We start from the raw sequence: 12,656 nt of genomic DNA, 5'->3' as shown, positions 1-12,656 counted from the left end.
TTTGAATTATATCTGTGAGTAAAACAGAACTCATTTGGCAGCAAACTTCCATACAGGAAGTGAAAATTCTGAAAATGAGGCTCTGTGTCAGGGCCTGCCTATTCAACTGGCTTTTATTTATGGATATGTATGCACTTCATACGCCTTCCACTAGATGTCAACAGGCAGTAGAAGGTTGAATGGGGTGTCTAGTTTGATGTGAGGCCGAATAAGAGCTTTTGGAGTGACAGGTCCGTCCTATCGTCAGTATTCAGCTGCGCGCCGGGGAACCTCACATTGTCTTCTGAAAAGCGTTCGGTATACACTACGAAATGCTCCTGCTCTGATTTTATTGGATTCATATGAGAAGAACATCATAAAGTAGGATTTTCAACCGAGTTTGACCAGTTAATTCGACGTTTATTGGGAATTTTGGAATTTTTCGTTCCAGGCGCCAAGAGTTGATGGGCATGTTCGCGCCACAATGCTAGCCAAAGTTGCTAATTCGACAGAAGAAATGGACATTCTAAAACCAAACAACGATTTATTCTGGAAATAGGACTCCTTGCACAACATTCTGATGGAAGATCAGCAAAAGTAAGAGAATATTTATGATGTTATTTCGTATTTTTGTGTAACATGTTGGCTCCAACAAGTCGGAGAATAGGTGAGCGCTGTCTCACAATAATGCCTACTGTATGTTGCAGTAAAGTTATTTTAAAAAATCTAACACAGCGGTTGCATTAAGAACCAGTGTATCTTTCATGTGCCATACTGTAACGGTTTTCTTCCTGGGATGAACGAGAGGACCAAAATGCAGCGCGGCTAGTGTTCAACATGATTTAATAAAGAAGAGACAATAACGTGAACACTATACAAAATAACAAACGTGAAAACCGAGACAGTCCTATCTGGTGCAGAACACAAAGACAGAAGACAACCACCCACAATCCCCAAAACAAAACAAGCCACCTATATATGATTCTCAATCAGGGACAACGATTGATAGCTGCCTCTGATTGAGAACCATATCAGGCTGAACACAGAAACAGACAAACTAGACACACAACATAGAATTCCCACCCAGCTCACGTCCTGACCAACACTAAACAAGCAAAACACATAAGAACTATGCTCAGGACGGGACAGTACCCCCCTCCTGAGGTGCGGACTCCGAACGCACCCCTAAAACTCACGGGGAGGGTCTGGGTGGGCATCTGTCTGCGGTGGCGGCTCCGGTGCAGGACGAGGACACCACTCCACCACTGTCTTTGTCCCCCTCCTTAGCGTCCTTTGAGTGGCGACCCTCGCCCCCGACCTTGGCCTAGGAACCTTCACAAAGGTCCCCCCTAGATAGAGGAGACAGCTCAGGACAGAGAGGTAGCTCAGGACAGAGAGGTAGCTCAGGACAGAGAGGTAGCTCAGGACAGAGGGGCAACTCCGGACTGAAGGGCAGCTCCGGACAGAGAGGCAGCTCTGGACTGAAGGGCAGCTCCGGACTAATGGCAGCTCCGGGCTGAGGGGCAGCTCATGACTGGAGGGCAGCTCATGACTGGAGGGCAGCTCATGACTGGAGGGCAGCTCCTGACTGGAGGGCAGCTCCTGACTGGAGGGCAGCTCCTGACTGGAAGGCAGCTCATGACTGGAAGGCAGCTCATGACTGGAACGCAGCTCATGACTGGAGGGCAGCTCATGACTGGAGGGCGGCTCATGACTGGAGGGCAGCTCATGACTGGAGGGCGGCTCCTGACTGGCTGGCGGCTCCTGACTGGCTGGCGGCTCTGGCAGCTCCTGACTGACTGGCGGCTCTGGCAGCTTCTGACTGGCTGGCGGCTCTGGCAGCTCCTGACTGACGGACGGCTCTAGCGGCTCCTGACTGACGAACGGCTCTGACGGCTCGGGACAGACAGGCGGCTCTAATGGCTCGGGACAGACGGATGGCTCAGATGGAGCTGGGCAGACGGATGGCTCAGATGGCGCTGGGCAGACAGATGGCTCAGATGGCGCTGAGCAGACGGATGGCTCAGATGGCGCTGGGCAGACGGATGACTCTGACCTGCTGAGGCGCACAGTAGGCCTGGTGCGTGGTGCCGGAACTGGTGGTACCGGACTGGAGACACGCACCTCAAGGCTAGTGCGGGGAGCAGGAACAGGGCACACTGGACTCTCGATGCGCACTATAGGCCTGGTGCGTTGTACCGGCACTGGTGGTACCGGGCTGAAGGCACGCACCACAGGGCGAGTGCGGGGAGAAGGAACAGTGCGTACAGGGCTCTGGAGATGCACAGGAGGCTTGGTGCGTGGTGCCAGAACTGGAGGTACTGGGCTGGAGACACGCACCACAGGGAGAGTGCGTGGAGGAGGAACAGGGCTCTGGAGACACACTGGAAGCCTGGTGCGTGGTGTAGGCACTGGTGGTACTGGGCTGGGGCGGGAAGGTGGCGCCGGATATACCGGACCGTGCATGCGTACTGGCTCCCTTGAGCACCGAGCTTGCCCAACCTTACCTGGTTGAATGCTCCCCGTAGCCCGTCCAGTGCGGGGAGGTGGAATAACCCGCACTGGGCTGTGTTGGCGAACCGGGGACACCATTCGTAAGGCTGGTGCCATGTACACCGGCCCGAGGAGACGTACTGGAGGCCAGATATGTTGAGCCGGCTTCATGGCACTTGGCTCAATGCTCAATCTAGCCCGGCCAGTGTGGGGAGGTGGAATAACCTGCACCGGGCTATGCACACGTACAGGAGACACCGTGCGCTCTTCCGCATAACACGGTGTCTGCCCGTACTCCCGCTCTCCACGGTAAGCATGGGAAGTGGGCGCAGGTTTCCTACCTGCCTTTGCCACACTACCCTTTAGCCCCCACCCCTCAAGACATTTTTGGGATTTCTTCTCGGGCTTCTTACCGCGTCGTCGTGCTAACCTCATTCGCCGGTATCCCTCCGCACATTGCTCCATCGAATCCCAGGCGGGCTCCGGCACTCTCCCTGGGTCAACCGACCACCTGTCTATTTCCTCCCAAGTGGTGTAACCCAGATCCGGCTCCTGCTGCCGAGCTAGCTCCTCGAAACGCCGCCTCTCTGCTTTTGCTGCCTCCAGCTCTGCTTTGGGGCGGCGGTACTCCTCTGGCTCTGCCCAGGGTCCTTTACCGTCTAGAATTTCCATCCATGTCCAGGAGTCCTGTGTAGTGGGCCGCTGCTGCTGCCCGTAGCCACGCTGCTTGGTCCGAGTTAGGTGGGTGGTTCTATAACGGTTTTCTTCCTGGGATGAAGGAGAGGACCAAAATGCAGCGCGGCTAGTGTTCAACATGATTTAATAAAGAAGAGACAATAACGTGAACACTATACAAAATACAAAATAACAAATGTGAAATCCGAGACAGTCCTATCTGGTGCAGAACACAAAGACAGACGACAACCACCCACAATCCCCAACACAAAACAAGCCACCTATATATGATTCTCAATCAGGGACAACGATTGACAGCTGCCTCTGATTGAGAACCATATCAGGCTGAACACAGAAACAGACAAACAACATAGAATTCCCACCCAGCTCACATCCTGACCAACACTAAACAAGCAAAACACATAAGAACTATGGTCAGGACGTGACACATACAACAAGTATTTTTATGTAAAGTTTATGATGAGTTCTTTGGTTAGATTAGGTGACTGTCCAAAATATCTCCGGAGATTTTGGTGAATTGTTGCTACGTATTCACAATGTATAACCACGATTTGCAGCTCTAAATATGCACATTTTCGAACAAAACATAAATGTATTGTACAACATGATGTTATAAGACTGTCATCTGATGAAGTTGTCCAAAGGTTAGTGATTAATTTTATCTCTATTACTGGTTTTTGCGAAAGCTATGTTGGCGGTGAATAAATGGCTTTGTGTGTTTGGCTATTGTGGTAAGCTAATATAATTCTATATTGTGTTTTCACTGTAAAACACTTAAAAAATAGGAAATATTGGCTGGATTCACAAGATGTTTATCTTTCATTTGCTGTACACCATGTATTTTTCATAAATGCTTTATGATGAGTATTTATGTATTTTACGTTGCTCTCTGTAATTATTCTGGCTGCTTTGGTGCTATTTGTGATGGTGGCTGCAATGTAAAACTACGATTTATACCTCAAATATGCACATTTTCAAATAAAACATAAATGTATTGTATAACATGATGTTATAAGACTGTCATCTGATGAAGTTGTCCAAAGGTTAGTGATTAATTTTATCTCTATTTCTGGGTTTTGTGAAAGCTACCTATGCGGTGGAAACATGGTGAAAACATGGCGTTGTGTTATTGTGGTGAGCTAATATAAATACATATTGTGTTTTCGCTGTAAAACATTTAAAAAATCGGAAATGATGGCTGGATTCACAAGATGTTTATCTTTCATTTGCTGTATTGGACTTGTGATTTCATGAAATTATATTATATGATATCCCTGTCCCGTTAGGCTAGGCTATGCTAGTCAGCTTTTTTGATGAGGATGCTCCCGGATCCGGGATGGGTAGCACTGAAAGGATAACTATGGAAACGGCTAGCAAAACTCTACATGCATATGTTATTTATACTACTGATTTGCTGTTGTGGATTATCCTCTCCCCTGTAACTATTCCCCAGGTCGTTGCTGTTGTTGATTATCCTCTCCCCTGTAACTATTCCCAGGTCGTTGCTGTTGTGGATTATCCTCTCCCCTGTAACTATTCCCCAGGTCGTTGCTGTTGTGGATTATCCTCTCCCCTGTAACTATTCCCCAGGTCGTTGCTGTTGTGGATTATCCTCTCCCCTGTAACTATTCCCCAGGTCGTTGCTGTTGTGGATTATCCTCTCCCCTGTAACTATTCCCCAGGTCGTTGCTGTTGTGGATTATCCTCTCCCCTGTAACTATTCCCCAGGTCGTTGCTGTTGTGGATTATCCTCTCCCCTGTAACTATTCCCCAGGTCGTTGCTGTTGTGGATTATCCTCTCCCCTGTAACTATTCCCCAGGTCGTTGCTGTTGTGGATTATCCTCTCCCCTGTAACTATTCCCCAGGTCGTTGCTGTTGTGGATTATCCTCTCCCCTGTAACTATTCCCCAGGTCGTTGCTGTTGTGGATTATCCTCTCCCCTGTAACTATTCCCCAGGTTGTTGCTGTTGTGGATTATCCTCTCCCCTATAACTATTCCCCAGGTCGTTGCTGTTGTGGATTATCCTCTCCCCTGTAACTATTCCCCAGGTCGTTGCTGTTGTGGATTATCCTCTCCCCTGTAACTATTCCCCAGGTCGTTGCTGTTGTTGATTATCCTCTCCCCTGTAACTATTCCCCAGGTCGTTGCTGTTGTGGATTATCCTCTCCCCTGTAACTATTCCCCAGGTCGTTGCTGTAAATGAGAACGTGTTCTCAGTCAATTTACCTGGTAAAATAATGAATACATTTAAAAAAAAATGTTTTAATTAGGTGATAATTACTTTGGCATACTGATGAAATGGTGTTAGCTCAGAGACTGTCTCCCTCCTAATTGGATATCCTTCTCATTCTCCCCTTCTCCCTCTATTTCTCCTTCCCTCTGTTTCTTTCCTTCTCTTCACGTCTTCCCCTTACTTCTCTCTCTCACATCTTAATTTTCACCCTCTTCCCAATGTTCTCCCCTTCTTCCTCGTTCCCGTTTCATTCCTGTGTCCTTCCCTCTCTCCTTCTCTTCTACACCATTTTCACCCGGTCATGTTTCTCTCCCTGTGTTTTCTCTCTAGTCTGTGTGGTGACTCAGCGGAGACCCCAGAGCTGAATGGAGATGCATGGGTCTGGGGGGCGACATTGTGTGTGTATGTGTCTGTGGGGTCCAAGGAGAAGAGACATGACAGTACAGAATCTGGGGCTGGATAAGGAGGACCAGTCAGAGACAATCATTCACAGATACAGAGGAGAATAGATCTGACTAAAGACAGAGATATGGGAAGAAGAGGAGGAGGAATAGCTAAAAGAGAGACAGAGAGGAGAGGAGGAGGAGAGATATGATGAGAGAAGATAGGAGGAGTGACTAGAAGAGAAACATAAATAATAGGAGGCGTGACTAGAAGAGAGACAGAGAGGAGAGGAGGAGGAGAGATAGGATGAGAGAGGATAGGAGGAGTGACTAGAAGAGAGACAGAGAGGAGAGGAGGAGGAGAGATATGATGAGAGAGGATAGGAGGAGTGACTAGAAGAGAGACAGAGAGGAGAGGAGGAGGAGAGATAGGATGAGAGAGGATAGGAGGAGTGACTAGAAGAGAAACATAAATAATAGGAGTGACTAGAAGAGAGGAGGAGAGATATGATGAGAGAGGATAGGAGAAGTGACTAGAAGAGAGACAGAGAGGATAGGAGGAGGAGAGATATGATGAGAGAGGATAGGAGGAGTGACTAGAAGAGAGACAGAGAGGAGAGGAGGAGGAGAGATATGATGAGAGAGGATAGGAGGAGTGACTAGAAGAGAGACAGAGAGGAGAGGTAAAAAAAGTAGGGAGTAATCAAGACAGGAAGTCAGATATGAAGAATGAATGGAAGAAATACACACAAGGAGTGGTCAGTGAAGAGTCAGCCCTGCAGTATTTCTTAAAGCTGTCCCCTCCCTGCTGCCCTCACTCACTGACATTTACATTTCAGTCAATTAGCAGACACTCTTTTCCCCCACTCCCCCTCACTGATGTGATAGGCCTGGATGGGTAGACGCTATATGGTGGAAATTATTACTTACTGTGAACCGGACGCCTCCGATTCACAGAGGGGATAACTTCAAAAATAGACTCATCTAAACTTAGCAGTCCCATGTCCTCTCTGCCAGTCAGCGCCAGATGTTAGAGTGACACTCCAGAAGCGCCAATTGACTTCAGGTCACAGCCACAGTGATGTCACTATGCCATCCTGCCAACTGGAAGGTGCGTGACAGTGCTCACATATGGTCCTTCACTAGATTAGAAGTATTGTAGAAATAATCGCCCCTCCGGGATAAATCATGTTTTAAAATGTCATTTAATTTAATATTGTGTATCTATCTGCATGGTCCCTAAGGTAACCTTCATGTATTCTTTGGAAAGAGAACACTCTGATGAAAGCATTAAAGCCAAAACATTGGTGAAGTGAAATGCTTTACGCTGCAATTAAGTTCCAGTTCAGAACATTGGACAGCACCCTCACCTTAGACAGCACCCTCGTTGTCCAGTTCAGCACCATGGACAGCACTCTCACTGTCCAGTTCAGCACCATGGACAGCACCCCCAATGTCCAGTTCAGCACCATGGACAGCACCCCCACTGTCCAGTTCAGCACCATGGACAGCACCCTCACTGTCCAGTTCAGCACCCTCACTGTCCAGTTCAGCAGCATGGACAGCACCCTCACTGTCCAGTTCAGCACCATGGACAGCACCCTCACTGTCCAGTTCAGCACCATGGACAGCACCCTCGCTGTCCAGTTCAGCACCATGGACAGCACCCTCACTGTCCAGTTCAGGATCCTTAGACAGCACCCTCACTGTCCAGTTCAGGATCCTTAGACAGCACCCTCACTGTCCAGTTCAGGATCCTTAGACAGCACCCTCACTGTCCAGTTCAGCACCTTGGACAGCACCCTCACTGTCCAGTTCAGGATTCTTGGACAGCACCCTCACTGTCCAGTTCAGGATTCTTGGACAGCACCCTCACTGTCCAGTTCAGGATCCTTAGACAGCACCCTCACTGTCCAGTTCAGCACATTGGACAGCACCCTCACTGTCCAGTTCAGCACCATGGACAGCACCCTCACTGTCCAGTTCAGCACCATGGACAGCACCCTCACTGTCCAGTTCAGCACCATGGACAGCACCCACACTGTCCAGTTCAGGATCCTTAGACAGCACCCTCACTGTCCAGTTCAGCACATTAGACAGCACCCTCACTGTCCAGTTCAGCACCCTCACTGTCCAGTTCAGCAGCATGGACAGCACCCTCACTGTCCAGTTCAGCACCATGGACAGCACCCTCACTGTCCAGTTCAGCAGCATGGACAGCACCCTCACTGTCCAGTTCAGCACCATGGACAGCACCCTCACTGTCCAGTTCAGCACCATGGACAGCACCCTCGCTGTCCAGTTCAGCACCATGGACAGCACCCTCACTGTCCAGTTCAGGATTCTTGGACAGCACCCTCACTGTCCAGTTCAGGATTCTTGGACAGCATCCTCATTGTCCAGTTCAGCAGCATGGACAGCACCCCACTATCCAGTTCAGGATTCCTGGACAGCACCCTCATTGTCCAGTTCAGCAGCATGGACAGCACCCCACTGTCCAGTTCAGCACCATGGACAGCACTCTCACTGACCAGTTCAGCACCATGGGCAGCACCCTCACTGTCAAGTTCAGGATACTTGGACAGCACCCTCACTGTCCAGTTCAGGATTCTTGGACAGCACCCTCATTGTCCAGTTCAGCACCATGGACAGCACCCCACTGACCAGTTCAGCACCATGGGCAGCACCCTCACTGTCAAGTTCTGAATCCTTGGACAGCACCCTCATTGTCCAGCAGCACCATGGACAGAACTCTCACTGTCCAGTTCAGTCGCTTGGACAGTACCCTCACTATCCAGTTCAGGATCCTTGGACAGCACTCTCACGGTCCACTTCAACACCATGGACAGCAGCCTCATTGTCAAGTTCAGTCACTTGGACAGTACCCTCACTATCCAGTTCAGGATCCATGGACAGCACTCTCACTGTCAAGTTCTGAATCCTTGGACAGCACCCTCATTGTCCAGCAGCACCATGGACAGAACTCTCACTGTCCAGCAGCACCATGGACAGCACTCTTACTGTCCAGTTCAGAACTCTCAACACCCAGTTCAGCACCACGGACAGTACTCCCACTGCTTCAAGGGGTTCTCCAGAGCTTCAGGGTGTGCAGGCTTTTCGCTCCATCCAGTTCAGTACCATGGACAGCACTCCGATTAATCCTGATCTTCAGTCTAGGCAATGATCTGAATCAGATGTGTTACTGAAGGACTGGAACGAAAATCTGCACACCCTCTGTAAAAAAACTGTGTTAGACAGTGTGTGAAGCTGTGAGGGGTCTCTCCGTGGTGCTGAACTAACGTGAGGTCAGTCTCTGCCACTACTGCTCCCACAACTATATTCCATGGTGTTGTCACGATGTGGTCACTGTTCACGGCACCTCAGGTTGAGGCTCGGAGGTGAAAACCCTTGTTTTAAAAAAGCACTTTTAAACTAGTCTTTCTAGTTGTTTACTTTCTAGCAGGGCCAGACAGTAATGACCCTGTAGTTTAGTCTACTAGGTGAGATAGATCTGTAAAGACCTGCAGGTTCACTTCACCTGGTATTCGCTCTGGAATGAGAGACAGAGAGAGAGAGAGAGAGAGCTAAAGTGATGGATGAGAGGGAGCGATTGATGAATGGATGAAAATGAGTGCCCACAACACCCAAACAAAGTGTCTGCAGCAGGGCTGCCCAACCCTCTTCCTGGAGGTCTACAGTCCGGTGGGTTTTCAGTCCAACCCCAATTTAACACACCTGATTATACTTATTAGCTGCTCAACAAGACCTTAACTAGTTGAATCAGGTATGCTAAATTAGGGTTGGACTGAAAACCGACAGGACAGTAGATCTCCAGGAAGATGGTTGGGCAGCCCTGGTCTACAGAAACTAGGAGAGAGGGTCAGAGAACGAAGGAGAGTGATAACGAGAGTGAGGGAGAATAAGACAGACGGAGAGAGAGAAAGAGAGTGAGAGAGAGAGAGAGAGAGAGAGAGAGAGAGAGAGAGAGAGAGAGAAGAGAGGAGTGAAAAAGAGGGTGAGAGAGGGAGAGAGAATAAGAGAAAGAGAGAAAGAGAGAATGAGATGAGATAGAAGTGAATGAGAGGGAGAGAGATTGCAGTGAAAATATGACTGGAGGGCAGGATTAGCCCCTCCAGAGTTTATAAGGCAAAGAAAACAAAGTGAGAGACTGAGGCTGAAACAGATGTAGGTTAATATAGGGAAAGACCTTGGCCCAAAAAGGCAAGAAGTACCACACGTGAACACGCATGCCCTGGGCTGGGTGCGCTCACACTGCACGTGCTAAACTAATTACTTGCATTAACTACGATATAACTAAGCAGCAACAAAAACTATTCCATGTCAAAATTACTCACAGGAAAAAGCACACACACAGAGACACTCTCACACACACACACACACACACACACACACACACACACACACACACACACACACACACACACACACACACACACACACACACACACACACACACACACACACACACACACACACACACACACACACACACACACACACACACACACACACACACACACACACACACACACAGTGACTCATTCAGCAAGGACGTTTAGATAATGAAATTAAGAAAATTACAGCACATTTAGACAGAGAGAGAGGGAGAGAGAGAGAGAGAGAGAGAGAGAGAGAGAGAGAGAGAGAGGGAGAGATCGAATAATACAGTAGGTTACAGACCAATGTACATGAAATGACCATAATTTCCACCAGTAGGTTACCACCAGCGAGGTCTTCAGTTCACCAGTCTCTCTCCATCTATCTATTACAACAGTGCTGTGTGTGTTTCTACTGTTTATTATAGATACAGTAGTCCCAGTTTATATCACATGACACACACAATATGCCTCAGAATGTTGTTTGCAACCCCCTCCATTACCACACTGTCACGCGGAGAGTTTGGAATTGATAAACATCCACGACAGACATAAACCATTTTGGCAGATGTTGGCTACACAACACCAGAATGTGTTCACTGAAGTAGTTTATTATTAATATCCTTAATCTTATAAACCTCATGCAGTAGGGTAAAATGGTTCAGTTAAAATGTGTTTGTATCTTTTGGGTTATGAGCAAAAACACTTACCCTGGCTGTCACAGGAGCGATATCCGAATGGTGTGTGCGCTTGACAGTAATCAAGAACCTCGCGCCTGGGAGGGTTGGCGGATTTCGCAGTTCTCTCTCTCTATCTCTCTGCCCCCTCTTTCACTCCCTCTCTCGATTGTGTGTGTTACCCCTTTACGCTCCTTTACCCATCCTCTCAATCTCCAACTCCCGCTCTTTTTCACTCACACTATCTATGAGCACTGCTGCGGTGGGTCTGGAACTACAGTATACAGTACAACAGGGACAGTGGGGGAAGGCACACAAGGAAAGGGAGGGAGAGAGAGAGGGAGAGAGAGAGGGAGAGAGAGAGGGAGAGAGAGAGGGAGAGAGAGAGGGAGTGGGAGAGGGAGAGAGAGAGACAGAGGGAGAGAGAGACAGAGAGAGAGAGAGAGAGAGAGAGAGAGAGAGAGAGAGAGAGAGAGAGAGAGAGCGAGAGAGACAGAGGGAGATACAGAGAGAGAGAGAGAGAGAGAGAGAGAGAGAGAGAGAGAGAGAGAGAGAGAGAGAGAGAGAGAGAGAGAGAGAGAGAGAGAGGGAGAGAGAGAGAGGGAGAGAGAGGGAGAGAGAGAGAGAGGGAGAGAGAGAGAGAGGGAGAGAGAGAGAGAGGGGCGGGGGGATGTGGAGGAAGGGAAATGCAGGGGAGCTGTAACTGTAAGTTAAAAACAATACATTTTAATTGAACCTTTTTTTGACAGGGAGTCAATGCTGAGACCAACATCTCTTTCCCAGATGAGCCCTGTATATTACCATAAAACACATCAAAATACAATAAACACATTAAACTACACATTTATATACACGTAATTATACAAAACCATACATGAAAAGCAAAACACAATCATAAAAAACAGACACATTCTTCCATAAAAAGGTCCCTTAACAACTGTCTGAAATGCCCTAGAGAGACACATTCCACACACAAGGTGCAAATTAAATAGAGAAATTAGTTTGGAGGTAACAGGCTCCTGAGTGGGGCAGCGGTCTAAGGCACTGCATCTCAGTGCAAGAGGCATCACTACAGTCCCTGGTTCGAATTCAGGCTGTATCACATCCGGTCGTCATTGGGTGTCCCATAGGGCGGTGCACACTTGGCCCAGCGTCATCCAGGTTTGCCGGCGTGGGCCGTCATCGTAAATAAGAATTTATTCTTAACTGACTTGCCTGGTTAAATAAAAAATGATGCAGACTATTACAGAAGTTTTACATAAACATTACTGTACAGCCAGTTAACATTCAAACATATTCAGGGAGATTTATGCAGCCTGTATGTGACCTGTCATCGTGGTGTAAATGTATTAAGCCATGAGTGTTCAAATTTAAAGAGAGCATCATTATCACACACTACTGTTAGTGTTAGTTAGTATCAAAATAGATACAGTAGATACTAACTATATACAGTAGATACTAACTATATACAGTAGATACTAACTAGATACAGTAGATACTAACTATATACAGTAGATACTAACTATATACAGTAGATACTAACTAGATACAGTAGATACTAACGAGATACAGTAGATACTAACTATATACAGTAGATACTAACTATATAGAGTAGATACTAACTAGATACAGTAGATACTAACTATATACAGTAGATACTAACTATATACAGTAGATACTAACGAGATACAGTAGATACTAACTAGACACAGTAGATATTAAAGAGATACAGTAGATACTAACTATATACAGTAGATACTAACGAGATACAGTAGATACGAACTAGATACAGTAGA

At 47.7% G+C, this 12,656-nt stretch overlaps 1 protein-coding gene across 2 annotated transcripts in view; it reads right to left on the bottom strand.

The window, feature by feature from the left end:
* LOC129838154 (voltage-dependent calcium channel gamma-7 subunit-like) overlaps positions 1–11,218 on the bottom strand; it is a 46,248-nt gene extending 35,030 nt beyond the window's left edge. Inside the window, exon 1 of one of the 2 annotated variants that reach the window (XM_055904912.1) lies at positions 10,894–11,218. The gene's annotated coding sequence lies outside the window, so the exon portion shown is untranslated. The remainder of the gene's footprint in view (positions 1–10,893) is intronic. The other variant, XM_055904911.1, reaches the window with a different exon arrangement.
* Positions 11,219–12,656: the final 1,438 nt, after the last annotated feature.

Source organism: Salvelinus fontinalis, chromosome 38 (genome assembly GCF_029448725.1).
Source record: "Salvelinus fontinalis isolate EN_2023a chromosome 38, ASM2944872v1, whole genome shotgun sequence".
Lineage (NCBI taxonomy): Eukaryota > Metazoa > Chordata > Actinopteri > Salmoniformes > Salmonidae > Salvelinus > Salvelinus fontinalis.
Note: the sequence above shows the minus strand (reverse complement) of the source record. Positions and strands in the feature narration are given on the sequence as shown.